The sequence below is a fragment of the Furipterus horrens genome, unplaced genomic scaffold (assembly GCF_987537825.1).
Source record: "Furipterus horrens unplaced genomic scaffold, mFurHor1.1.pri manual_scaffold_7, whole genome shotgun sequence".
Classification (NCBI taxonomy): Eukaryota; Metazoa; Chordata; class Mammalia; order Chiroptera; family Furipteridae; genus Furipterus; species Furipterus horrens.
Genome location: NW_028327177.1, coordinates 77547436 through 77574275, shown reverse-complemented (window position 1 = coordinate 77574275; position 26840 = coordinate 77547436). Strand labels below are relative to the sequence as shown.

At 39.0% G+C, this 26840-nt stretch overlaps 1 protein-coding gene and 1 pseudogene across 5 annotated transcripts in view; one reads left to right on the top strand and one right to left on the bottom strand.

Moving 5' to 3' along the window:
• The window catches only part of FOXP1 (forkhead box P1), a 642166-nt gene that overhangs the window by 343527 nt on the left and 271799 nt on the right, over window positions 1–26840 (bottom strand). The window lies entirely within an intron of this gene.
• LOC150004680 (proteasome subunit alpha type-6 pseudogene) lies at window positions 9340–10040 on the top strand (annotated as a pseudogene).

Genomic DNA, 26840 nt, shown 5'->3' with positions numbered 1-26840 from the left:
TTGCCCTTAAATATGACCACTTGGAAAGGTAATTATAATGGAACTAATGGACAAAATGGTTCCAGTTAGAGATAAATTAAAGATAAACAAGGTGGAGGATGTCAAGAAGCTGGCAGTAAAAACCTCGTCGGAGTAAAACAGAGAGGTCGTATTCCCTCTCCACTTTTCAATTCTTAGGACAACAAAATGCACCAGAAATGAACTTGCTTACCAAGCATAAGGATGTGTCCTATTAGGAAAGCACACACACATTTAAGGGCGAGAGGTCTTTCATGAAAAGAATAGAATTACACTGAACCCAAAAAGAGGGCAGAAACATTTCCAGGGCCTGCGCTGCTTACAATTGTGCCGGGGCCAAGGTACTGCCAGGAAGTGAAGGGTCTGGGGACCACCGCAGCCCTTGAGCACTACTTGCTTGCCTTAATACTTCGATGGAAATCTTTGTCAAGCATGCCCATTCCCAGTAACCACTGCATGCTTTCTATGCTTTTTGAGCAGCGTGGCGATAACTCGATTTATATCAAAAGCCCAGATCAACATGATGAGGTGGTTGTTTCTGTTTGGGGCTCTTCTCCTTACAGATTTCTGACCCATATAATCCAACCTGCTGCTTCCACCTGCCCGTTCTTTACATCAAAAAAAGCCTCCATCTTTCTGTTAGAAAGGCATCTAATATCTAATGTTCTGAAATTTAAAAATTTTCAATAAGGTTTAAGTAAAAGATTCAGGTGAGACTTTCAAATCTCTGTTATCAAACAAAAACAGCACATCTGTCTTAGTCTCATGTCCCTTTCACAAACTTCAGGAAAGAGGTGCCCACACTCCCGACCTTCCTTCTTCACAACTCATACCTCCTCAGTCCTCACCACAGCCCTGAACCCCTGCTGCCAAGTCACTCAGTGTTCAGTCTCTCCTGATTCAATCCGTTAGCTGCAATCAGGAGGGTGACACTGTCTCTCCTCTCCAGGGTTCCCCCTGGGGCTCTGGCTCTCCGTTGTCACCAAGACCTTTCCTCCACCTGCTTCTCCCCACAAGCTCCTCCAGTACACTGTCCACCAGTAGATGAGGCAAATGCTGTGGAGGCATGTCTGGCACCTCCTTGACCACAGCAAACAACCATGACAGCTTCATTCTCTTTTCTGCACCCTAGTCGAGACTCACTAGCCAACACGAGAGCCTTGCATGGACTCCTGCCATGGCCTCCTCAAAGCTCTTTCCTGACTTTGCTCTATTCAAACATGTCCACACAGAAGACAAATTTCACCTTGCAAAATGTAGGTTTACTAAGTTTTCTCTATTCCTGGAGAGCTTCCTCACCACATCTTAATATTCTTAATATTTTTGACACTTGATACAGCTCAAAATTGATATGAAAACTTAATGTCGCTGCCTCCCAGACATAAGTCCTACCTCTGCTTAAAAGTTCTTAGGTTCCAAAGGCCCGGAAAGCCAAGTTGAAATGTCCAAAGGTACAGAGGGCTCTTTCTGATGTTAACCACTACCTGTTCCCTCACTTCCTTTCTACCACCAGCAGGTGTGACTGCACACCCCGCATACTCGTCTCCAAGCCTTCACACAGAGCCAGCCTTCCACCCATCACTCTGCCCCTCCTTTCCTAGAGAAGTCACCTGCCCCACATATTTCAGGCACAAACGTCATGTCTTTCTAGAACCACTCTCTAATCTCTCTTTAGATCTATGATCTGTTATTTGTTCCACTGGCATATAGTGCTTGTCCTAATATAGCAATAGTCAATTTCACTGTAATGCTCTAATCAATAGTTTAATTGAGATATAAATGACATACAATATGTTAGTTTCAGGTGTAAGATTAATATATCTTCTTGAATAAATAAAGTTGATGAATTATAATAAAGTTAATGACAATAATTATTTGCTTACTTCATAAAACAAACTCTTCTCAGTAAATAATCTTAGTTCTTCTCACCACTAAAATCGTTCAGCAAGGTGAAGTTAAGCAGATCACATCTGCATAGTATTTGTTCACAACTCTGAAGCTATAAAAAATGTTATCACAGCTAATATCAATGTGAATGACTGAGATATACTTTGAAGAAAAACATCTTCTGTTACCTTGAAGTAAAATCACCTTATTGTTCATAATATAGAGCAAAGAAAAAAGAATGAGCAAGAAAGCTATAAGGAGTTAGGCAAATGGACTTCTTATAAATAAGAATTGAGATTCACTATCCACCAAAAATGCAATTACCCACCCCCCGTCCCCAATAACAGTACCGTAATTTAAACTGCACAACTAAAAAAGCTTTCAGGTTATAAGACAATTTTATATTAAGGTCTCAGATGAGCCTTAATGCCACTCCCTTTCTGGATCTGTGGTCTGTTAAACTTCAGCTTTAATAATCTAATCCTGTGTCCCACTTCCAGCATCTCCAACTTTGCAGCCAGCCTTCAAAACAGTTGAAAAGAAAGAGCTATCATGTGTCACACCTGTGACCTCCAATCTTTGGCAGATTTGGTAACAATGTTAAAAGAAACCTGGTACCAGCCAACGGCAGGTCCAGACTCAAGAAATTATATAACTTAAGTAACCAAAAAATAAAAGCCAATCTCTGGAAATGTGCTATAACAGGGCCACAGAACATACGTTCTGGGGTTCATATTTTCAGAAACCCAGAACTAAAAATATCAGAAAAAATTTGTTTTTTACAATGTAATTAAAGATAATTGGCATATGTAATCAAATCTTATTTTGCATAATTATGACTTGGCCAAGTCACTTAACTTCTCAGACCCTCAATAATTCCTTTACCTGTGAAATGGGGTAAGGAGATCTTTGTGAGAGTCAAACACGATTGTATGCACTCACCCAAGGTAGATTTCCAACTCTGTGTGTGTAGAGGTGTGTGAACCAAAGAGGAGAGCTATTTTTGATACAGTTCCTACATTATTCACTCAGGTGTTTACCAAATAATGTTAGTGAACCCCACTCTGTGCCATGCGGAAGGTAAGGAAAAGTCAAACTTTGTCCCTTCCCTCAGGAGCTCACAGTCAAGATCTGTCCTGTCCAAAATAGTCGTTGTTAGGGATATTTTAATTAAATCACAAGTGGCTATTTTCATTAAAATTAAATAAAAACTAAAAATCCAGTTCCTTAGTTGACACATTTCTAGTGCTCAAGAGCCACACGTGGCAAGTAGCTACATATTGGCTAACATACTGGCCAGTGTAAAATAATTCATCATTGCAGAAATTTTTACTGAGCAGCTCTGATCTAGAGGGGCAAGACAGTCAAGTATGCACATGAATATTAAAATACCATGCATGGTAAGTGATGAAGAAAAGGTAAGTTTTGTTTTTGTAGAGGAAAAAGTGGGAGCCAGGGGGAGTGGCCCACACGTGCAAAGGCATGAAACAATCAGGAGGTATTCTGAGTCCCAGGAGAGTGGGCAAACTATTCTTGCTGACTGGCCTGTAAGTATACCAGGAAGCAATGGCCAGAGATGAGCCTGGAGTAGTGGTTAGAAGCCAAAAAAGGCCTCTCAAGCCAAAGAAGGAGTGAGGATTTAATTCAGAACACAGTAATGAAGCAGTAGAATGACCCATCAAAAGTGTTTGATAGAAAATTAACCATGTGGTGGTTGTCAACTCTGGAGGGGCATATGAGAACTCTGGAAAGCTTCTGGAAATGCCGGTGACTTGCCCTAATGGAATTAAATCCATTTCTGGACTTGGAAGTGGCCCTCACTAAGTGTTAAAACCCAAAGTGACTTAAGTGCACAGTGTTGAAAACCAATGAAGATGACAAGGAACTGGAATTGTGGCTAAGTTGGAATAAAGAAGTACAAGGAAAAGTCTACTGCAGCTGTCCTACAAGAAATGACAAGGACGTCACACAACACAGGAATGGGGCAGGGGGATAAGAGGAAAAGCTGGTTTTGGTAGAAGTTTCTAATACGTAATTAATATGACTAGAAATCAATATGAGCAATCAGGAAAGAAAAAACAGAAAACAATAAGAAAACTCTGTCCCATGGCAATAATGACCAAAGGGGAGAACAGTGGTAACATCCCAGTGTTAGGGGCAGGGCTACACTACTCAGAGCATCTGGTAGAAGGTCCAGGAGCCAAAGACAAGGTTTGCCTGGATCCTGCTGGCAAAGCAGGCCAGAGAGTGAGCACAGAGAACTAGTGTTCGCAGAATCCATACAGAGTAAAATATTTTCCTTTAAACTGCAACCTATCAGACTATAAAAAAGACATGCACTTTTATAGTTCGGCTGCCTCCTCAACTATTCCACACTACACACCAGTGCCCCTATCTGCCTGGCAGCACAAATAGGCCACAGACATCCCCTGCCAACAGTACCACTGATTGCTTGTGTGGCCTTAAACAAATAATCTCACCCTGGGTCTGGGTTTCAATGTTGTAACAGTCAAAGGGGAGAGCTGAAATAAAACAAGGTGCTGCTAGGGATCCCCCCAGTGTGAAGATTCTATGACACATTATAGTCTAAAGAATAGAAAGTTATATTAGTTTATAATAACTTCTAGCACTTACATACACACTAATTGATATAAAATTATATTAAGCAATATTATATATTCCTGAGATTGTATACACAGTTCATCAATTATATACAGATTCCATACATACATACACACACACACACACATATGTCTTTTTGTCTCAAAAAGACATTCAACATATTGATTAGTCTCATAAAACAATCATCTTGTTTTTCCTCTGCAATCCTAAACTAAGGTAAGGAGTTGCAAACTCAATGCCTGATGGGACAGAGGGTCACATTACTGAGTGAAGCAGTCCAGTGGAGAATGACAAGCTCTAGGCCATGCCCCAGCTAAAGGGGATAGCTACTGTCTGGCCCCAGGCCACAGCTGCCATTTGGGTATGTAAACCCAGTGTAGTTGCACTTTTTTCACAAAACTCAGAAATTGTTTTTGGTGTAATCTTGTTATACTTAAATGTTGGCAACCAACACAAATTATTTTAAAATATTGTGCAGACCAAACATAACAGGCCTGAGGCTGCCAGAGTGTGCTCTGCCCTAAAGTATGCCATCCTCCTGTGGCTTTTAAGCCTGAAAAACATAAAACAAGAAAGAAACCCTCTTAAGTTTCTATGACAGTTCTGACCTCTGGTTTCAGTCTAAGTTAAGTCTGACCAGCAACACTAGTCTAATACTTATAGCTACCATTCCACAGAGTGCCTCTAAAGAAATCTCCTACAAAATAAAATGCATTTGTGTAGAGTTTGAGTGAAGACTAGAACACTGGATAAATAAATTCTTTGTGTACCAAATATCGGGTGGATTTTAACACAAAGATAAAAACATGACAATTTATATTCTGGTAATAGCAGCCATGTATCCTTCAGTGAACTCAAAACAGAAAAATATTTTTTGGACGGCAATATCACTACACTTTTTGCTTTCAAACAGAAAAAAACAGTCCTTCCCTTTTCATTATACTTTTTTTTTTTTAATGTGGAGTGCTTGCTAAGCAATCTGGCACTCATTAGCAGGGGACACCAGTACACACGGAGCATTCCATACTAGAGGATCATGTGTCAACCACCATGCTGTAGTAACATGTAATATGCTGCTACTAGATCACCCCACCCGTGTCACAGAGGAAAGGAGAGCCACTGCTAATGCAAAGGAGTTTGCATTCAGAAGGGTTGTCCTGTACATACCCAATGGTTGAGAAATCCATATGAAAAGCATAAAAAGAAAAACAGATGAAACACAACAATCCAGTAATATTTATGATAAAGCTCCCATGATAACCCCCAAGAATGCCTGCTAGCAACCTGGGTTTCAAGTGCATTTTATAATGATTGGGATGGCAGAGCTGATAGTGTTCTGGTGCTCAACATAAAACCTATAATAGTTCTTCAAGAGGGGAGAATGCATTTTTAAAGAATGGAAGGAAGTAAGGGAAAGTATGGAGCCCAGTATTTGGGCACACAATTCTAGTTTGTCTAACTAAAATGCAACAAAAACAAGAAAGACTACCTTGTCATGCTCACTAGTTGCATGTCTTAGGTGGGTAAATATTAGGATAAGTTTTAAGCAAATCCCTAAACTCCACTAGTAATAGGGAGAAAGGAAGAAAACAAAGGCTGCAGGAGCTGGGGAAGATGGGTTGTGCTAGGCTGTCTGCTGTGGGAGGGTCCATATGAATTCTACATCTGGAGGAACCTATAGGAAAGGGGTGGAAAGAGATGATAAACTAAACTAGTAATAGCAGCACGAGGAAGAGAAGGGATAATTAGAAAGCAATACTTGATGGGTTCCAGGCACAGCAGTACACTGTTCTTATTCCCATTTAATAGGTGAGGAAAGTAAGGTCCAGCAAGGTAAGTAGGTTCAAGTCATATAGCTAATAAATGGCATAGCATGGATTTGAATCCCACAGTCCATACTAGAAGCCGATGCCTCAACCACCATATATACTGTCTCCCAAAGTTGGAGACAACAGGGCAATAGTGATTAAAAGCAAATAAAGACAAAACCAGCAATGAGAAAACAAAGGATGCCTTCAGAAATGCTTGTGAAGGGATAACTTTGGAAAATAAATGCAGGGATAGTGACTTCAAAGAGAGAACTGAGGCTGACTCGCTATATTGAAACGGGTCTCCCTGCTGCCAATTGAGTGGCCACTGCTTTTCCTTCCCACTTGGCCACCTGTAAATGAACTGAACTATGCTTAAATATGTACCCACAAATTATGAAATTTGGTCACCAATTTCTCACAAAGTTAGAAAGAGAGCAAATGATGTCCTATAAAGGGTACTTCAATTCTATGATATATAAGTGTGCATGTATGCATGTTTACTGATGACAAATTATAGCTGAATCACAAAGTACCTCTAATCTAACTCTCACTCTTTTGCTAATTATAATTAGCTCTTTCAAAATCAGCTGCACATGTATGTTTATTTTTTATTACCAATACTCAGAAACATTTTTCTGAACAACAAATGTCCTCTCAGGACCTTCCTCCATCCTTCTACACATAAGAGAAGGCCATACAAGTACCTCAAATATTGTTATCTAAAACTACATAGAAAAGTCCTTTCACTAGTATTAGAGATGTTTAAAACTATTTTTCATTCATGAAATAAGTATTCAAGACACATGATTAGCTGAAAAGACTGTGTCAGCACCTAAGAACCTCCTACCTTGAGAACTACACAAGGGGTCTAGATCTCATTTGGTACTCTGAAAGAACTCTGGCACCTTTCAGCTAGAAAGGCGGCCAATTCTGCCATTAAAATAGCATTATTTGCTTCTCAGAGTAAACGTTTTGTTTTAGATACCTACTATAGTATGTGAGTGCAGCAAAGAGAGAAATCTCTCTCCTTCAGGCCTCAAAGAATCAAGTTGTATGACTTCTCTGGGCTTGCTTCCTAATGCATCTCTGTCCATTTGGCAGAATTCTGGATAAAACTTGCATTAAATACAATATGCCATAGAGCAGTGAGGGTGTGAGAAAAGGAAATGCGTAACTCTGTCTACTGCTAATCACTGCAGCTACAATTTTGGCCAAGGGACTCTGACAGTTTGGGAATGGCCAAATAGGCTCATTTCAGTTCTTGACACCCTTACCTGTGAGTGACGGGTTTTCTAGCACCTAAGCATCAGCTCAGTGTGGACTGATCAGCTAGAATGTAACTTCATCAATCTGCTTGGTTGCGATGGTTGAAACAGTTGGAATAAATGATCCAACCAAACACTGAAATCTCCTTTCACAAAGGCTGTACCCATTAAATATCACAACACAGGACTGCCTGAGGGTATCAGAGATTAGTAGCTATTAAAAGACCCAAAAACAATTAACTAAATGGCAATGAGAACATAACTATCAATAATTACTTTAAATGTAAATGGATTAGATTCCCCAACCAAAAGACACAGAGTGGCTGAATGGGAAGAAAAACAAAACTCATCTATATGCTGCCTATAACAGACTCAACTTCACACCTTAAATGTAGGGACTTGAGTATATTGCCTTCTCTTCTAACAAGAAAGTTCTCCCTGGATAATTTTATCCATTCCTGTGCTTTAATTACTACCTACACTTCTAAATGTTGATGCCCTGATCTGTATCTCAGCTGAACATGCACTTTCTTTTGCAGCTCTCCTGGTTTCTACACACCTTGTCTGAAGAACCCTCCCTTTCCTCCCTCTGGTAATAACCTTTTCAGGCTTTAAGACTTAAAATGTCAGCACCTCAGTAAAACTTTCACCAACTTTTCGATCTTCCAGTCAGGGTACATCAGAGAAGGAAAACTCTGACTCCAAAAAACCTCCGCTGCCTTGCGGCATACCTCTTCAGGGGAAAGGCTAAGGGAGTAAACCCCGACAGAAAATCCGGAGCCGGAGTCCCTAAGGCGGTTTGACGTTGTAGTCAACACCGGCAACTCCTGCGGCGCACCTGAACCCAAGCTGTATCGACTCCGTCTTTCCCTTGGACCCTTCAGCTGCGAAGAGAGGGGGGGTCTGCTGCATGGGCAACAGCAGACCCTCCATATTACCCTGCCCAGGCTCTGTAGCTTCAGCGTCATCGCAAGATGTCGGTTCAACACGGGAGGAGACAGATACCATGTCACTCCCGAGTCGGACTGCACAGCCATTCTCAGCGGTGCAGATAGACTCTTAAGAAGCTACACCATCGTCTCTCGAGACGGACGGCTGCCGACGATGACAGACTCAACTGAGACATAAAGACCCCCAAATACTGAAAGTGAAGGGATGGAAAAAGACATTTGATGCAAATGGAAACCGAAAGAAAGCCAAAGTAGCTGTACTTATATCAGACAAAATAAACTGTGAAATGAAGACTGTAATAAGAGACAAATAACATTTAACATAATAACAAAAGTGTCAATCAAAAAAGAAGTATGCACCCAACATAGAAGCACCTAACTATATAAAGCAAATATTAAAGACCTAAAGGGAAACATAGACAGCATTACAAAAACAGTATGGAACTTTAATACCTGACGTACATCAATGAATAGACCATCCAGACAGAAAATCAATAAGGAAACCTTGACCTAAAATGACATGTTAGACCAGAAGGACTTAACAGATATTTACAGACTATGCAACCCAAAAGCAACAAAGGGCACACAGAACACTTTCCAAAATATATCATAAGTTAGGCCATACAATAAGTCTAAATAAATTTATAAGAATTGAAATCATATTTAGCATATTTTCAGAGCACAATGGTATAAAACTAGAAATTAATTACATAAAGAAGACTGGGTACACCTGTTACGGGAGCTACAGGGCCCAGAAACCACGCTTGAATTAGTGGGTACACCAACATGTCCCATGCTTCCAGTGTTGGTTATGACAGCATATTACTATTTTTTCACCTGAAGTCTGGGTCTACCAAGTAGAATATGCTTTTAAGTATATTAACCAGATGCCCTTATATCAGCAGCTGTCAGAGGGAAAGATTGTACAGTAATTGTCGCAACACAGAAGAAATTACCTGACAAATTTCTGGATTCCAGTACAGTGATTTACTTTTGGCTGTGTGATGACAGGAGTGACATCTGACAGCAGATCCCAGGTACAGAGGGAATGCTATGAGACAGCTAATTGGAAACACAAGTATGGCTTTGAAATTCCTGTGGACATGCTATGTAAAAGAATTGCTGATATTTTTCAGGTCTACACACATAATGCTGAAATGAGGCCTCTTGGAAGCTGTATGATTTTAATTGGCAGAGGTGAAGAACAAGTCCTCAGGTGTACATGTGTGATCCTGCAATTTACTACAGTGGGTTTAAAGTCACGGCAGCAGGAGTTACACCAAGTCAACCAGCTTTCTTGAAAAAAAGGGAAGAAAAAAATTGATTGGACATTTGGACAGACAGTGGAAACTGCAATTACACGCCTGATAACTGCTCTGTCAACTGATTTCAAACCTTCAGTAAAAGAAGTTGGAATAGTTATAGTTGAAAATCCTAAATTCAGGATTCTTACAGAAGCAGAGATCAATGTTTACCTGTTGCTCTAGCAGAGTCTTAAGCATTGTAGTTAGTTTACCAAATCCATGATGCCACTTGCCTATATGTTTGTCACAACAGACCAATATTATAGAGGACCTTAAATTGAAAAAGAAGCCTCTCTCCCACTCCTCCTGCCACTGAAGTGGTTAGAACTCTATAGAAATTAAAGCAGTGTTTGGGCAGGGAAAAAAAATACTGAAAAATTCACTAATATGTGGAGATTAAGCAACATGTTACTGTGCAACTAATAGGTCAAAAAAGAATCAAAAGAGAAATCAAAAGAATTCTTGAGACAAATAAGAAAACGTAACATACAAAAATTTATGGGTGCAGCAAAGGCAGTTCTAAGAGGGAAGTTCGTAGCAATAAATGGCTATATAAGAAACAAGAAAATATTAAATAGACAACTATACTTCAAGGAACTAGAAAAAGGACAAAGGACCTTAAAGTTGGTAGAAGGAAGGAAATAGCAAAGATTAGGCAGAAATAAAAAAAGAGATTAAAGAGAAAATAGAAAATATCAATGAAACTAAGATCTGGTTCTTTGAAAAGATAAATAAAATTGACAAATTATAGCTAGACTCACCAAGAAAAAAAGCGAACTTAAATAAATAAAAGAAGCAATGAAAGAGAAGTTACAACTGATACCACAGACACATAAAAGATCATAAGAGACTACCCTGAACAATTATATGCTGATGAATTGGACAACTGTGAAGAAATGAATGAATTCCTAGAAACAGAATTTACTAAGACTAAACCATGATGAATAGAATAGCTACACAGACCTATTACTTATAAGAATATTGAATCAGTAATCAAAAACCTCCCAAGAAAAAAAATGCATTACTGGTAAATTCTACCATGCACTCAAAGAAAGAATTAATACCAATGTTTCTCAAACTCTCCCAAAAAACAGAAGAGGAGGAAACTCAGACTTATTTGATGAGGCCAGTATTACTCTGACACCAAGAGCAAACAAGGATGCTAAAGGAAAATAAAATTATAGGCCAATATCCCTGATGAATAGAGATGTAAAAATACTCAACAAAATACCAGTAAACTGAATCCAACAGTAAATTAAAAGGATGATAAATAACTGTCAAGTAGGATTTATTCCAGTGATGCAAAGATAGTTCAATACCTACAGATCAGTCAATGTGCTACAACACATTAACAAAACGAAGGATAAAAATCACATGATCATCTAAATAAATACAGAAAAAGCAGTTGATATACCTCGACATACTAAAGGCCACAGCTAGAATCAAACTCAACAGTGAAAAGCTGAAAATTCTTCCTTTAAAATGAAGAATACAATAAGAATGCCCACACACCACTTTTATTCAATAAAGTATTTGAAGTCCTAGCCAGAATAATTAGGCAAGATAAAGAAATAAAAGGCATCCAAATTGGAAAGAAAGAAGTAAAACTGTCACTATTTGCAAACAACATGATATTATATGTATAAAATTCCAAAGGCCCCATCCAAAAGCTGTTAAAACTAATAAAGAAATTGAGCAAAGTTGCAGAATACAAATCAATACACCAAAATCTGTTGCATTTCTATAAACGAATAATGAATTATCAGAAAGAGAAATTAAGGAAAACAAGTTCACAGTTGCATAAAAAATATTTGAATACCTAGGGAATAAATTTTTCAGGAAGACATAGATAATGGAAAAATATTCCATGTTCATAGACTGCAAAAATATTGTGAAAACATCCACACCACCCAAAGCAATATGCATATTCAGTGCAATCCTTATCAAGTTTCCAAGGGCATTTTTCAGAGGAATTAAAGAAACAACCCTAAAATTTGTATGGAACCATAAAAGACCCTAAATAACCAAAGCTGAAGACATCACACTCCCTGATTTCAAACTATACTACACAGCTATGATAATTAAAACACTATTGTAAAGGCATAAACACAGACACCTAGATCAATGGGACAGAAAATATAGCTGAGAAATAAATACACTCATATACATACTGTCAATTAATTTATGAAGGACAGTCTCTTCAATAAATGGTGTTAAATGAACTAGACAGCCACATACAAAAGAAAATGAACTGCTATCTTAAACCATACACAAAACATAAAAATGGATTGAAGATTTGAACATAAGACCTGAAATCATAAAACTCCTAGAAGAAAATATAGGAGGTAAGCTCCTTGACATAGGTCTTGGAGATGTTTTTTTTAATCTGACACCAAAAACAAAAGCAACAAAAGGAAAAATAAATTAGTGGGACTATACCAAACTAACAATCTTATGCATAGCAGAGGAAGCCACCAACAAAATGAAAAGGCACCCCACCAAACAGGAGAAAATATATGCAAATCATATATCTGACAAAGGACTACTATTCAAAATGTGTAAAGAATTCATACATCTCAATCACAAAAAGAAACCCACAAAACCAATTTAAATAAAAAAGGGAGAGGATCTAAACAGACATTTTTCCAAAGAAGACATACAGTGACCAAAGACACATAAAAAGATGCTCTACATCATTGATCATAAGGTAAATGCAAATTAAAACCATAATGAGGTATCATCTCACATCTGTTAGAATGGCTAATATTAAAAAAAAGAAAGAAAGAAAGAAAGAAAAAGGAAGGAAGGAAGGAAGGAAGGAAGGAAGGAAGGAAGGAAGGAAGAAAGAAAGAAAGAAAGAAAGAAAGAAAGAAAGAAAGAAAGAAAGAAAGAAAGAAAGAAAGAAAGAAAGAAAGAAAGAAAGAAAGAAAGAAAGAAAATGACAAGTGTTGCTGAGGATGTGGAGAAAAGGAACTCTTGTGCATTCTTGGAAGTGTGAACTGGTGCGGCCACTATGAAAAACAGTATGGAGGTTCTCAAAAATAAACATAAAACTACCATATGATCCACAAATTCCCTTCTAGGTATTTATCTGAAGAAAATGAAAACACTCATTTGAAAAGACATACGCTACATTATTTACAATAGTCAAGACATGGAAGAAACCAAGTGTCCATTGATGAATAAATGCGCAAAGAAACTTCAGTACATATGTACAATTAAATATTATTTTGCCATAAAAAATAAAATCTCTCCATTTGTGACAACACAAATGAATTCGAGGGCATTATGGTAAAATAAGTCAGACCGAGAAGGGCAAATATCGTGTGTTCTCTCTCACACATGGGATCTGAAACAACAGCAACAACAAAAACAAGCTCATAGATGGAACACACTGATGGTGTTTAATTTTTTAATTTAAACACTTCACCCAAACTCCATTTTAATTTTTTAATTTAAATGAATCAAAATTTTAAAAAATTAGAGATAGAGGTGAAAGTTTTTGAATTTTCCCAAACCCCACATAAAAACAGACAGAACAACCTGAGTAAAACCAAAACCCCTGGACAAATTTACAACAAAAATAGATGACAAGCATTACCTCAAACAACAAAGTACAAACAAGTGTGGGAAAACCAACAGTGAAGGACTACAAGTCCCACAGACCAGCAGCCTCCATGTGTAAAGCAGCACAGGGAAACACCACCACAACTGAAGGGCCTGAGAGAAAAAAAACCCAAAATTGCAATAAGTACTAAATACAAAGTGTGATGAGCCAAGTTAAAATAGCAGCTGAATCTGAGGGAAATCTTCCTGTTCTAATAAAGAGTCAGTGCAGAGGACTCACAATAATAAATTTTAAAAAGCCCTGGCTGGTTTGCTCAGTTGGATGGAGCATTATTCTATACACTAAAAGACTGCAGGTTTAATCCCTGCTCAAGACACATGCCTAGGCTGCAGGTTGGATCCCTGGCTGGGGCGCCTACAGGAGGCAACCAATCAATGTTTCTCTCTCACATCGATGTTTCTCTCTCTAAAATAAATAAACATATCCTGAGGTGAGGATTCTTTTTTTTTTCCTAAGAAGAAGAGTGTGAAATAGTCAAGTGCATATGACCTCTCAAAACTGAAGGGCTGGATTCCATTTTGGACAGAAGCCCACACTGAGAAAAAAAGGCTGGAAATAGAACAAAAATTGAAAAATGCAGAGAAAATCAGGAGGACAAAAAAAGAAACTCCAAAAGTGGGCAAAAAGAAGATAGTCAAGGTATTTTGAAATAGCAGGACAGTTGTAGATCAGTAGCAGGAAGCAGAACAGAATATGGAGCTCTATGAAGTTAAAAGAGCATTCTAAATCAACCCTCCCTATTAAAAGTTGAGAAAAACTACTTACATATAAAAATGAGCAAGAGAAAAATAGAGATCAAATGGTATACAAAGGTATAAGGAAAAAAAGGATAATATCCTACAGAAAATTAAAGAAAGCATACACCAAAGACATGCAATACAGTAGATAAAAACTGTAACCTATATTATAAAATGAATTAGAAAAACAGAAATAAGGGAAGAAAGAATAAATCTGAAAAACAGGAAAAATCATTTTCATATGAGAAATACACTAAGAGGATACAAGAGTGGATAAATACAATATACAATTCCTTAAAAGTACTAAAAGATTTTTAAAAAGATAATTTGTAAAAATCAAAAAGTAATAAAGATAAAAACTTTAAGGCAAAGTGTCAGTATTGTAGACAGGTAAAGAAGAGTCAACATGTGAAAAATAGGAGTATCTAAAAAGGAAACCAAAGGAAGAGACCCATCTAAATACTTAAAACTATAATTCAAAGAAACTTTCCCGTTACCTCCTGGAAGATGGCAACCAAGTAGGTGGAGGCAGAATTGACTTGCTCCTGCCCCCAGCGTGGACTTGGGTGATCTTTGAAAAAATAAACTGAACTTTCAATGAAGTCTTAGCTGATAAGAAGTTTGGAAGCCACTGAGTACTTAAGATGCTTTACAATGGGCAGTAAGGAGATTTTATAGGTGGACTGGGAAATAGCCCTGGCATGGTACCTGCAACACTGGTGCCCATAGTTCCGCCTGCACCCGTGGAGAGCCTGGCCAGAGATCCCAGCTTTGATGCTCCCTCCCCTCCCAGGGCAAGGAATTCCCAGGCCCAGGCCAGGAGCAACTTGGATACACAAAGTTGGGGGATCCAGGCTACACACACACACACACAGGGACCAACACACACATAGGTACAATGGCAAACACCAACCAGGAGAAAGCCAGAGAGAGGGATACTCTATGCAACCAGATCTGGTGGAGGAGGCTGGCTGTGGCTAGCCATGACTATGAAACTCTTGACTTTTTGGAGAGGTGGTCAGTACAGAAAACTGGACAATGACTCAGTGCTGCAGTGGGAAGGCCCAGAGAGATTTTTTAAATGGGGAGCTGAGGTGGGCTGAGCATGGACCCGGTGCACAGCTGCCCTGCCAGCAAGTGGAAAGGACTGAGGGCACAATTTGCTCCCACTCAATGCAGCTGGGCAGATTGATCAGAAAGTTGCACAGCCAGGGGATTTCTCAGCCCCAGCCCAGAGCAGCTGTGCAGAGTGGAAAGTGAGGGCCTATGTATGCTGCCAGGGCAGTGGGCTGGGAACTGTGTACCTGAGATTATTTAAAGTCTGACAGAGCCCACTTCCCTGGTGGAACCTCCTGGAATGAAGGAAGCAAGGAAGGATACATCCAGCCCCCACCTCCTGCAGGAGCTGGAGGATCTGCGAAACAGGTTAGGCTGGCTCAAGAACCATACAGGGTGCATTTCTGCAAGAGAAAGACAGCAAGAGGAACCCCAAAAGAGCCCACTTTGAACTTCTCTTAGTAAGACAAAATATACTGGTTCCTAGGACCCTATTTCGCTGAGGCCAGCAAAGCAGGGAGATCAGAAAGCTGTGAAGCAAAGGGGATTCAGGGCCCTGCCCATGCACACAGAGCTGCCCTCAACACCAAGCAAGAGAGAGCTGACCCTCTTACACAGATTGCCACCCACCCCCACTCTCTGAAATGGACAACTCTTTAATCAGAAACTATACATTACTGGAAATAAGCTGGAACAGACCAAGACGGGTGGTGCAGGGGCAGGGGAAACACACTCACAATTTCCCCAGAAGACTGAACAGTGCCTCCCAGGGGAGACCTAGGGTCCCCCACCCTTCCGATCTCAATAGAAGCTCCCTCTAGAGGCAGGTGCAGGTGATACAGGTGGGGTTGCCAGAAGTAAGATGACCCACCTCGAGACCTTAACCTGATAAATCTGAGGCGGATCCAGAAAAAGAAAACGAACAACAAATGGCTGAGATGAATTTCACCTCACACTTCCTCAGAATTTGTGATTTTTATACTTTTTCTTTTCTTTCTTTCACATAGCCTCCTAATATTTCTGCTTTTGCTTCAATTGTATTTCAACTAATTCACTACTTTGTCTTTTATTTTTTATTATTTGAAATCAGAGTTTGTATTATTTTTTATTTTATTGTTATTTTAAATCTCACATTCTACTGTTCTCTTATCTTACTACATCTTGCCTTCTTCCTCCCCTTTCTTATTGTAAATTTTATTTTTCCCCACACTATGCCTTGTTCCTATACCTTACTCTTATTATTTCTCCTCCCTCTAACCTCTCAAAAGCATTCTTCCTTCCTTTAGTCAGCTAACATTATTGTCCCCTCTCTTATAATGTTCTTATTTACCATTCCACCTTTATAAATTGTGGCTTCTTGGGCGTGGATATTATGGTTATTGCTGTTCTTCTACAACAGTATTCCTATTTGTTCACAATTTTTTGTACTTCAAATTTCAGAGGTTACTCTTCCCCTGTCTTACTCCATTTTGCCTTCCCTTTTCCCTTGCTCATTTGAGTTAGGAGTTTTACTTTTATTTTTCCATTTCTTAGCCTGGATTCTATTCCTTACTCTGATTAGTTCCCCTCCCACATCCTCCAAAAACCATCTTTCTTTGCCATAGACATCTCACATTCTCTTTTCACTTTACTATAATATTCTTATTCCCTTTACACCTTTATTAAACTTTTCTACGCTGTCGTTGTTATTGACCCTGATGTGGTTTTTCTTCAATTTTGTTCCCCTTGGTTCGCTACATTTTTAATTTTATTTCAAACCTCATGGTATATTATTCCCCTTTTTTACTCCATTTTGCCATCACCTTTTCTGTTTTACTTACATTTTAAATTTTATTCTCTCCCTTTCTTCACTTCATTTCTATTCCCTACTCTTATTATTTCTCCTCCCTCTTCCACTGAAAATCATTTTTCTTTCCTTTAGTCATCTCATATTCTCTTTTTCCTATCTTATAATATTCTTAATCTTTTTTCACCTTTATTAATCTTAGCTCAATTACTATTGATATTGCTAATGTGGTAGGGGCTTGTTCCTGCTGGTGTGGGTTGGGTTTTCTGCTACTATTGCTTTGTTAACCATCACCTGTACAACAGCATACAAGATGTGGTAGGCAATGTGACTCCCAGTCAGCCAGCTGGAGGGAAGAACCCACCAGTGAATGAGTCATCAATAATCAAAGCCCAAATACAACAAGAGAGACCACATCAATTGAATAAAGGGCAACCATAGAGCATCAAGATCAGGAGATCAAAGAGACTGCACCACTGAGTCCCACAGGTCTCCTAACACAGGAGGTCACATCATGAACACAGGGAGGCAAAGCAGACCAACCGAATACACAGGAAAAAAAAAAAAAGAAAAACCACCTAAGATGGGGACACAGAGAAATAATCCTCAACTAAAAGAAAAGGAGGAATCCCCAGAAAGACTGATAAACAAAATTGAGGGCAATCAAACTATTAGACATCAATTTCAAAATAATGGCGACAAAGATGCTCAAGGAGCTCACTGAGAACTACAAAGAACTCCAGGGAAGCTACAACGAACTCACTTCAAACTACAGCACCATGAAAAAAGACAGAAAATATCAGTGAGAAGCAGGAACAAATGAAAAACATAATATTTGAAATGAACATAGTAGAAGGAATTAAAAGCAGGTTTGATGAAGCAAAGGATCAAATCAGTGAGCTGAAGGACAAAGTAGAAAAAATTCCCAGATGGGAAAAAAAACAAAAAAAGACTAAGAAACAAAAACAAAAACCCAGAAAACAACAACAACAACAACAAAATAGAACAGGGATTAAAAGAGCTGCGGGACAACATGAAACATAATGACATCCGTATTATAGGGATACCACAAGGAGAAGAACAGAGCAAGACAGAAAATTTGTATGGAAGAGTAAAGATAGAAAATATCCTTAACTTGATGACGGAAAAAAAGTCATGCAAGTCCAGGAAGCAGGGAGGGTCCCAATCAAGATGAAACCAAAAAAGCTTGCTCGAAGACACATCATATTTAAAATGGCAAAAATTAAAGAGAGAGTCTTAAAGGCAGCAAGGGAGAAACTGCTAATAACATACAAAAGAACTCTGCTAAGCTATCAGCTAATTTCTCAACAGAAATAGTACAAGCCAAAAGGGAATGGCAAAAAATATTCCAAGTAATGAAAGGCAAAGACCTGCAACCAAGACTACACTACCCAGCAAGGCTCTCATTCAAAATGGAAGGCAAAATAAGGAGTTTGCCAGACAAAAAGAGTCTAAAAGAATACATCTCTAACAAACCAGCATTACAAGAGATGCTAAAGGGACTGATTTAAAAGATGAAAAAGAGAGAGAGAGAAAGGAACACATGTACAAAGGGGAAAATGGCAATGAATAAGTATCTGTCAATAATAGCCTTATATGAAAATAAACTAATGCTCCAATCAAAAGACATATGATAGCTGAATGGATAAGAACCCATGGCTCTCGGATCCAAGATGGCGGAGAAGTGGAAGCTACCCTGGCCTCCAACCAGAACCAGTCTGGATATACAACTTGGTTTTGAAGAAATCACCTGGAATAACCAACCGAACACTAGCTGGAGAGAAGTCTTATAACCATGGAGAGACAGAAAAGTCCGCTACACCACAACCTGACCGGTATGGAGTGCGGAGACGCAGAAGGGCTGGCTGGGCTCCCACGAGTAGCAGTTGAAGGGACTGAGAAACAGCTATGCAGCCGGGGACTCCCCCTGAGAAAAGCAGGGTCTAAACCCCCCAGCTGGGCTTCCCAGCCTACAGCAACAGAATGGAAAGTAAAATAGTATCCAGCTGTGAAAAGTGAGAAGCCACAGGGTTTCTTGCTAGCCAGAGAGAAACAGCTGGAGAAAAAGAGCTCTTAAGCGGGTCACATACAAAAATATTTTGGCCCCCACTTACCCTGGGCTCAAGCAGAGGGAAGGCAGAGAGGACTGGAGACACTTGAGGAGAGTTTGGCTCGGTGGCTTTGAGGGGAGAACAGGGGGAGCAGCCGACCGGGTCCCAGTGCTGAATAATCCCCAGTACTGCAGGCAGACCATTCCCCTCCGAGTGGCATCAGCCTGAGGGGAAGCAAAAGCCCCGCCTACAGGAATTAAGCTGCCACACCCACGGTCCTTAAACCTGACAGCTAACCACAGATTAAATAGATAAACAACTAAAGGAGACAGACAAAGGCAGTAGATCCCTGGAAGTTTCCAACAGGCTGCCTAGGTCCAGACTGGTACAGGATCTGACGCCACCAGAGGCAGATCCAGGAAGTGCAGATCATTCTAAGAAGCACCAACAAACAAGAAGAGTCACAAAAATGGGAAGCAGAGAAACAACCCCCCATCAAAAGAAAAGGTAGAATCCCTAGAAAGAGTGCTAAATGAATTAGAGGGAGCAAACTATCAGATATAGAATTCAAAACATGGATAATGGAGAAGCTCAATGAGCTCAGCAGAAACTACAAAGAACTCCAGGGAAACTACAAGGAACTCCAGAAAAACTACAAGGAACTTACTGAGAATTACACCGACATGAAAAAGGACATAGAAGCTATCAATAAGGGCCAGGAGGAAATGAAGAATACAATCTCTGAATTGAAGAAGACAGTAGAAGGAATTAAAAGCAGGCTAGAGGAAGCAGAAGATCAGATCAGTGAGCTGGAGGACAACGTAGACAAAAACTCCCAGACAGTGCAACAAAATGAAAAAAGACTGAGTAAGACTGAAGAGGTTCTAAGACAGCTGCAGGACAACATGAAATGTCATAATACCCATATCTTAGGAATTCCAGAAGGAGAAGAAGAAGAGCAAGGGATAGAAAACCTCTTTAAAAAACTAATGACAGAAAACTTCCCTAACATGAGGAGAGAAAGAGTCACGCAAGTCCAGGAAGCACAGAGGGTCCCAATGAAGATGAACCCCAACAGGCCCACTTCAAGACACATCAAATTAAAATGGCAACATTCAAAGACAAAGAGAGAATCCAAAAAGCAGCAAGAGAGAAACAACTAATAACATACAAGGGAGCTCCAATAAGGCTATCCTCAGATTTCTCAGCAGAAACACTACAAGCCAGAAGGAAATGGCAAAAAGTATTCCAAGGAATGAAAAACAAAGGCCTATTACCAAGAATACTCTACCCAGCAAGACTCTCATTCAAAATGGAAGGTGAAATAGGGAGTTTCCCGGACAAAAGAAGGCTAAAAAAATACATCTCCACCAAACCAGCATTGCAAGAGATGCTAAAGGATCTGCCTTAAGAAGATGAAGAAACAGAGAGAGACAGAAAGGAACACAAGTACAAAGGGGGGAAATGACAGTGAATAAGTACCAATTGGTAATAATCTTAAATGTAAGTGAATTAAATGCTCCAGTCAAAAGACATAGGGTAGCTGAATGGATTAGAAAGCATGACCCACATATATGCTGTCTACAAGAGACCCACCTTAGAACAAAAGAGCTACACAGACTGAAAATGAAATAATGGAAAAAAGTATTTCAAACAAATGGACATGAAAAGAAAGCTGGTGTAGCAATACTTATATCAGACAAAACAGATTTCACAGCAAAGGCCATAAAAAGAGACAAAGAAGGGCATTTCATAATACTTAAGGGAAAAATCCATCAAGAAGATATAACCCTGGTAAACACCTATGCACCCAACTTAGGAGCACCCAACTATGTACAGAAAATTTTGAAAGACTCCAGGGAAGATATACACAGGAACACACTCATAGTAGGGGGCAATAACAACAATAACACCCCATTATCAACAATGGATAGATCTTCGAAGCAAAGAAACACCAAAGATATTGAGGCATTGAACAACACTTTAGATCAAATGGACTCAGTCAATATATATAGAACTTTTCACCCCAAAGAAGCAAAATATACATTTTTCTCAAGTGCACATGGTACATTTTCAAAGATAGACCACATGGTAGGACACAAAACAAGCCTCAACAAATCAAGAAAATTGAAATTTTATCAAGCATCTTCTCAGATCACAATGGATTAAAATTGGTAATCAACCTCAAGGAAAAAACTCAAGTACATTCAAACTCATGGAGAATGAATAACATACTATTAAATAATAAATGGGTTAACAATGACATCAAGGAAGAAATCAGAAAGTTTCTGGAAACTAATGAAAATGAACACACAAAAAGCAAAAACCTATGGGATACATCGAAAGCAGTCCTGAGAGGAAAGTCCATAGAAATGCAGGCCTACCTAAAAAAACTAGAAGAATCTCTAATAAAAAAAATTTAACCCTACAGCTACAAGAACTAGAGGAAGAACAACACGCAAAGCCCAGAGCAAGTAGAAGGAAGAAAATCATCTACATCAGAGCAGAATTAAATGACATAGAGACTAAACAAACAATTCAAAAGATCAACAAAAGTAGGAGGTGGTTCTTTGAAAAGATAAACAAAATTGGCAAGCTATTAACCAGGCTAATCAAGAAAAAAAGAGAGGACCTAAATAAATAAAATGAGAAACGAAAGAGGAGAAATCTCAACCGATACCACAGAAATACAAAGGGTTGTAAGAAATTATTATGAACTGTATGGCAAGTAATTTGACAACCTAGAGGAAATGGACAAATTCGTGGAAACATATAAACTTCCAAAACTGAATCAAGAAGAAGCAGAAAGCCTGAATAGACCAATAACAACTAGTGAAATTTAAGCAATAATCAAAAAATTCTCGGCACACAAAAGCTTTGGATCGGATGGCTTCACAGGTGAATTCTAAAAAACATTTAGGAAAGAACTAACTTCTATCCTCCTCAGACTATTCCAAAAAAATTAAAGAAGAGGAAAGACTCCCAAACTCGTTCTATGAAGCCAATATTACACTAATTCCAAAACCAGGTCAAGACACAACAAAGAAGGAAAACTAGAGGCCAATATCGCTGATGAACATAGATGCTAAAATTCTCAAAAAATTTTGGCAAACAGGATCCAGCAACACATTAGAAAGATCATACACAATGATCAAATGGGATTCATCCCAGGGATGCAAGGATGGTTTAATATTCACAAATCAATTAACGTAATACACCACATAAACAAAATGAAACACAAAAACCACATGATCATATCAATAGATGCAGAAAAAGCATTTGATAAAGTACAACACCTATTTATGATGAAAACTCTCAGCAAAATGGGAATAGAGGGAGCACACCTCAACATAATAAAGACCATATATGAGAAAAATAAAGCCAACATCATACAAAATGGGGAAATACTGAGAGCATTCCCCCTGAGGTCAGGAACAAGACAAGGTTGTCCACTCTCTCTACTCCAATTCAAGATAGTCTTGGAAGTTCTAGCCACAGCAATCAGACAAGAAACAGAAATAGAAGGCATCCAAATTGGAAAAGAGGAAGTAAAACTGTCATTATTTGCAGATGACATGATAGTGTACATAGTAAATCCTTTAGACTCCACAAAAAAACTACACAAACTAATAAATGAATTCTGCAAAATAGCAGGATACAAAGTCAATATTAAGAAATCGAAGGCATTTTTATACACCAACAATAAAAAGTCTGAGATAGAAACTGAAAGAAAAATCCCATTTACCATAGCAACAAGAAAAATAAAGTACCTAGGAATAAACTTAACCAAGGAGGTAAAAGACCTGTACACAGAAAACTACATAACACTGAAGAAAGAAATTAAAGAAGATACAAATAAATGGAAGCATATACCATGCTCAGGGATGGGAAGAATCAACATCATTAAAATGTCCATACTACCCAAAGCAATTTATAGATTCAATGCAACCCCTATTAAAATACCAGCAACATATTTCACAGACCTAGAACAAATACTTCAAAAATTTATATGGAAACAAAAAAGAGCCCGAATAGCCACAGCAATTTTGAGGAAGAACACAGTAGGAGGAATCACAATACCTGATATCAAACTATACTACAAGGCTATGGTAATCAAAAGAGTCTGGTACTGTCATAAGAACAGACATATAGATCAATGGAACAGAATAGAGAGCCCAGAAATAAACCCAGGTCTATATGGTCAACCGATATTTGATAAACGGGGAAGGAACACAGAATGAAGCAAAAGAGCCTCTTCAACAAATGATGCTGGGAGAACTGGACAGGGACATGCAAAAAAGTGAAACTAGACCACCAACTTACACCACACACCAGAATAAACTCAAGATGGATCAAAGACTTAAATGAAAGCCATGGCACCATAAGGCCTAGAGGAAAAAATAGTCAGGAAAATTTCAGATATCCCACGTAGCAACATTTTCACTGATATATCTCCTAAGGCAAGGGAAATAAAGGAAAGAATAAACAAATGGGACTACATCAAACTAAAGAGTTTCTGCTCAGCAAAAGAAAACATCAGCAAGATGAAAAGGGAACCAACCGTATGGGAAAATATATTTTCCAATGATATCTCAGACAAGGGATTGATCTCCAAAATATATAAAGACTCATACGACTCAACACCAAGAAGACAGACAACCCAATTAAAAAATGGGCAAAGAACCTGAACAAACACTTCTCTAAAGAGGACATACAGAGGGTCCATAGACATATGAAAGAATGCTCAACATCACTAGCCATCAGAGAAATGCAAATAGAAACCACAATGAGATACCACCTCACACCTGTCAGAATGGCCATCATCAACAAATCAACAAACAACTTGCGTTGGAGAGGATGCGGAGAAAAGGGATCCCTGGTGCATTGCTGGTGGGAATGCAGACTGGTGCAGCCACTATGGAAAACAGTTTGGAATTTCCTCAAAAAACTAAAAATGGAACTGCCTTTTGAACCAGCAATTCCATTGCTAGGATTATAGCCGAAAAATCCTGACACAACAATTCAAAAGAACCTATGCATCCCTATGTTCATGGCAGCACTATTTACAATAGCCAAGTGCTGGAAACAACCTAAGTGCCCATCTGTAGATGAGTGGATCAAAAAACTGTGGTACATTTACACAATGGAGTTCTATGTAGCAGAAAGAAGGAAGGAACTCCTGCCATTTGCAACAACATGATTGGAACTAGAGAGAATTATGCTTAGCGAAATAAGCCAGAAAACGAATGAAAAATACCTTATGCTATCACCTATTACGGGAGAATAATGAACAACACAAACAAATGAGCAAAATTGAACCAGAGGTATGTAAACGAGGAATAAACTAACAGTAACAAGCGGGGAGGCAGGACAGAGAGAAGAGGGTAAGAGGGGGAAGGGTCTTGTCAAAGAACATGCATAAATGACCCACGGACATGGACGACTGGGTGGGGACTAAATGTGGGAGAACGGGCGGGGCAGGGTGTGGGGAAGCAAGAGGGGGAAGAAAAGTGGGACAACTGTAATGGAAAAACAAACAAAAATATTTTTAGTGGGGGGAAAAATGAAAATGTAAAGAATGGAAGTGCAAGTTCAGTGAATATTAGAAGGACAAGGATTTTCCTTCACACTGTATATTTTTCTCCCTATCTGATCCCTCCAGAGTTTGGCATTCTAAAGAAGTAGGTAATGACATAAGTTTCTTTGCATAAAACTAATAAGACCAGCTGTTAACAGAGGTTTTTTTGACCAAGACTTTTACTGGAATGTCATGCCTAAATGAGACATGCTTGGGCTCTGGCTGTTACCAAAAAGCTCTGAAGAACTGGGATTGACTTTCGAAGGTAATAAAAGCCCACAAGATAAAAGGCCTGGTGCCTTGGTTGGTTGTGTGGTCCACAGCAATCTTTCCAGGGAAGGAATGAAGGTTGTTTTCCTGAAAGATGGCTAGAAGGGACCTTAAGGCACAATGAAAAACAAGAAGGACAGGTGTTTACAGGCAAGGCAGAATGCCTTGTATGTGGCTCAGCTTCTGTGCCCTGAAGGGCAGATTGAACGTCACCCTAAATGTTCCTTGCGTAAGTTCCAGCAAAGCAGAACTAAAGGTCATAAGTGATCATTTGCTGCTCTTGTTGTGTTTATGCAAATGAACAGGATAAATCTAAAGTGGGCTTAATGAAGTCCCTTTAATGACAAGGAGGGTAATCTTAGGGAGAAAAATAGTGGTTCAAGGAAAATCACAATGCTCAGTGGTAGGCTATAAAGTAGTGTAGCTAACCGTCTTTAAAGTTTCTTTTCATTTAAAATTTGTTTTCCTTTGAAAGTTAAACTATGTCTGTGGTATCATCAAAGATGTTTAATTTACAGGCAAGAAAAATGTCAAATGCCTTGCAACTGGATGTCTTTCCGATAAGACAGTCCTACAAATTTAGAGACTTGTATGTGGGTTATGTTACATAAATTAACATGTGTTTTCTGTTTTCAAAGGTCATAAGCCTATGATCTCATTACCTGAGTGATTGTTTGTACATATAGGCCTCACTTAATCCTGTCTGCAGCGCTGCCTCATGAGACTCAACGGTTTGGCTGAACTATGTGGCTGGGTTGGTGAAGTATGAGGTGGTCTGTGGGCTTCACTTTAAAACTGGTTTCTTTTTTCTATCCTAATGGCTTGGACAGAAAGAGCCCAGAGGTCTGAGAGGGGGGAAACCTAAAATATGTCCCTCAGCCCAAACTAAGTATAGTGGGCAAAAGGGTTTTGGACAGGTGAGATGTGCCTGGCACACCTTCCTCCAAAGAAGCCCTTCTTTTCCATAATGTGGGACATTGAAAAATTAATACCTGCCTTTTATCATCTAGTGGTTATGGATTGAATGATGTCTTTTAACCCTGTTGCCAAATCTGTTACTCCCAGAATACAACAAGGATGCCAGCCTGTTAAATCAAGCATGTTGTTGTCCGGGGACAGCCAACTGACCTGGAGTCAGCAAGATCCTTCTCCATGTGGGAAGGCCACCCTTCCCTCCACACCCCCACTATTATTAGAGACTTCTGGACCAAATGGTAGGTAGGAAGATGACCATGTCTAGCTTGAAGCAGCTAGAGGAGCTCGAGACCTTCGCCCATTGTCGTTTATAAAATTATAAAGGGTCTTATGTCTGAGAGGGAGGGATTGTTATTTTTTATTGTTAAAATATTTATTTATTTATTTATTTATTTATTTATTTATTTATTTTTAAAAAGGAAGAAGAATATATGAAAGGGTGAAGCGGGAGAGCTTGTATGTACTTGGGGAGGCAGATTACTGGGAGAGGGGTGGTGGTGGGTGGAGGGGAGCAAAGGGGAAAATATTGTAACTATTGTAACAATATAATCAATAAGATATACTTAAAAGAAAAGAACCCATGACCCACATATATGCTGTCTACAAGAGACCCACCTCAGAACAAAAGGTATACACGAACTGAAAGCAAAGGGATGGAAAACAATATTCCTAGCAAACAGACAAAAAAAAAAGCTGGATAGCAATACTTATATCAGATAAAACAGACTTCAAAACAAAGGCTATAAAAAGACACAGAGAAGGAAACTTCATAATACTTAAGGGAAGAATCCATCAAGAGGATATAACCATTGTAAACATATTTGCAACCAACATAGAAGACCCAAATACATAAGGAAAATCTTGGAGGACATTAAGAAACA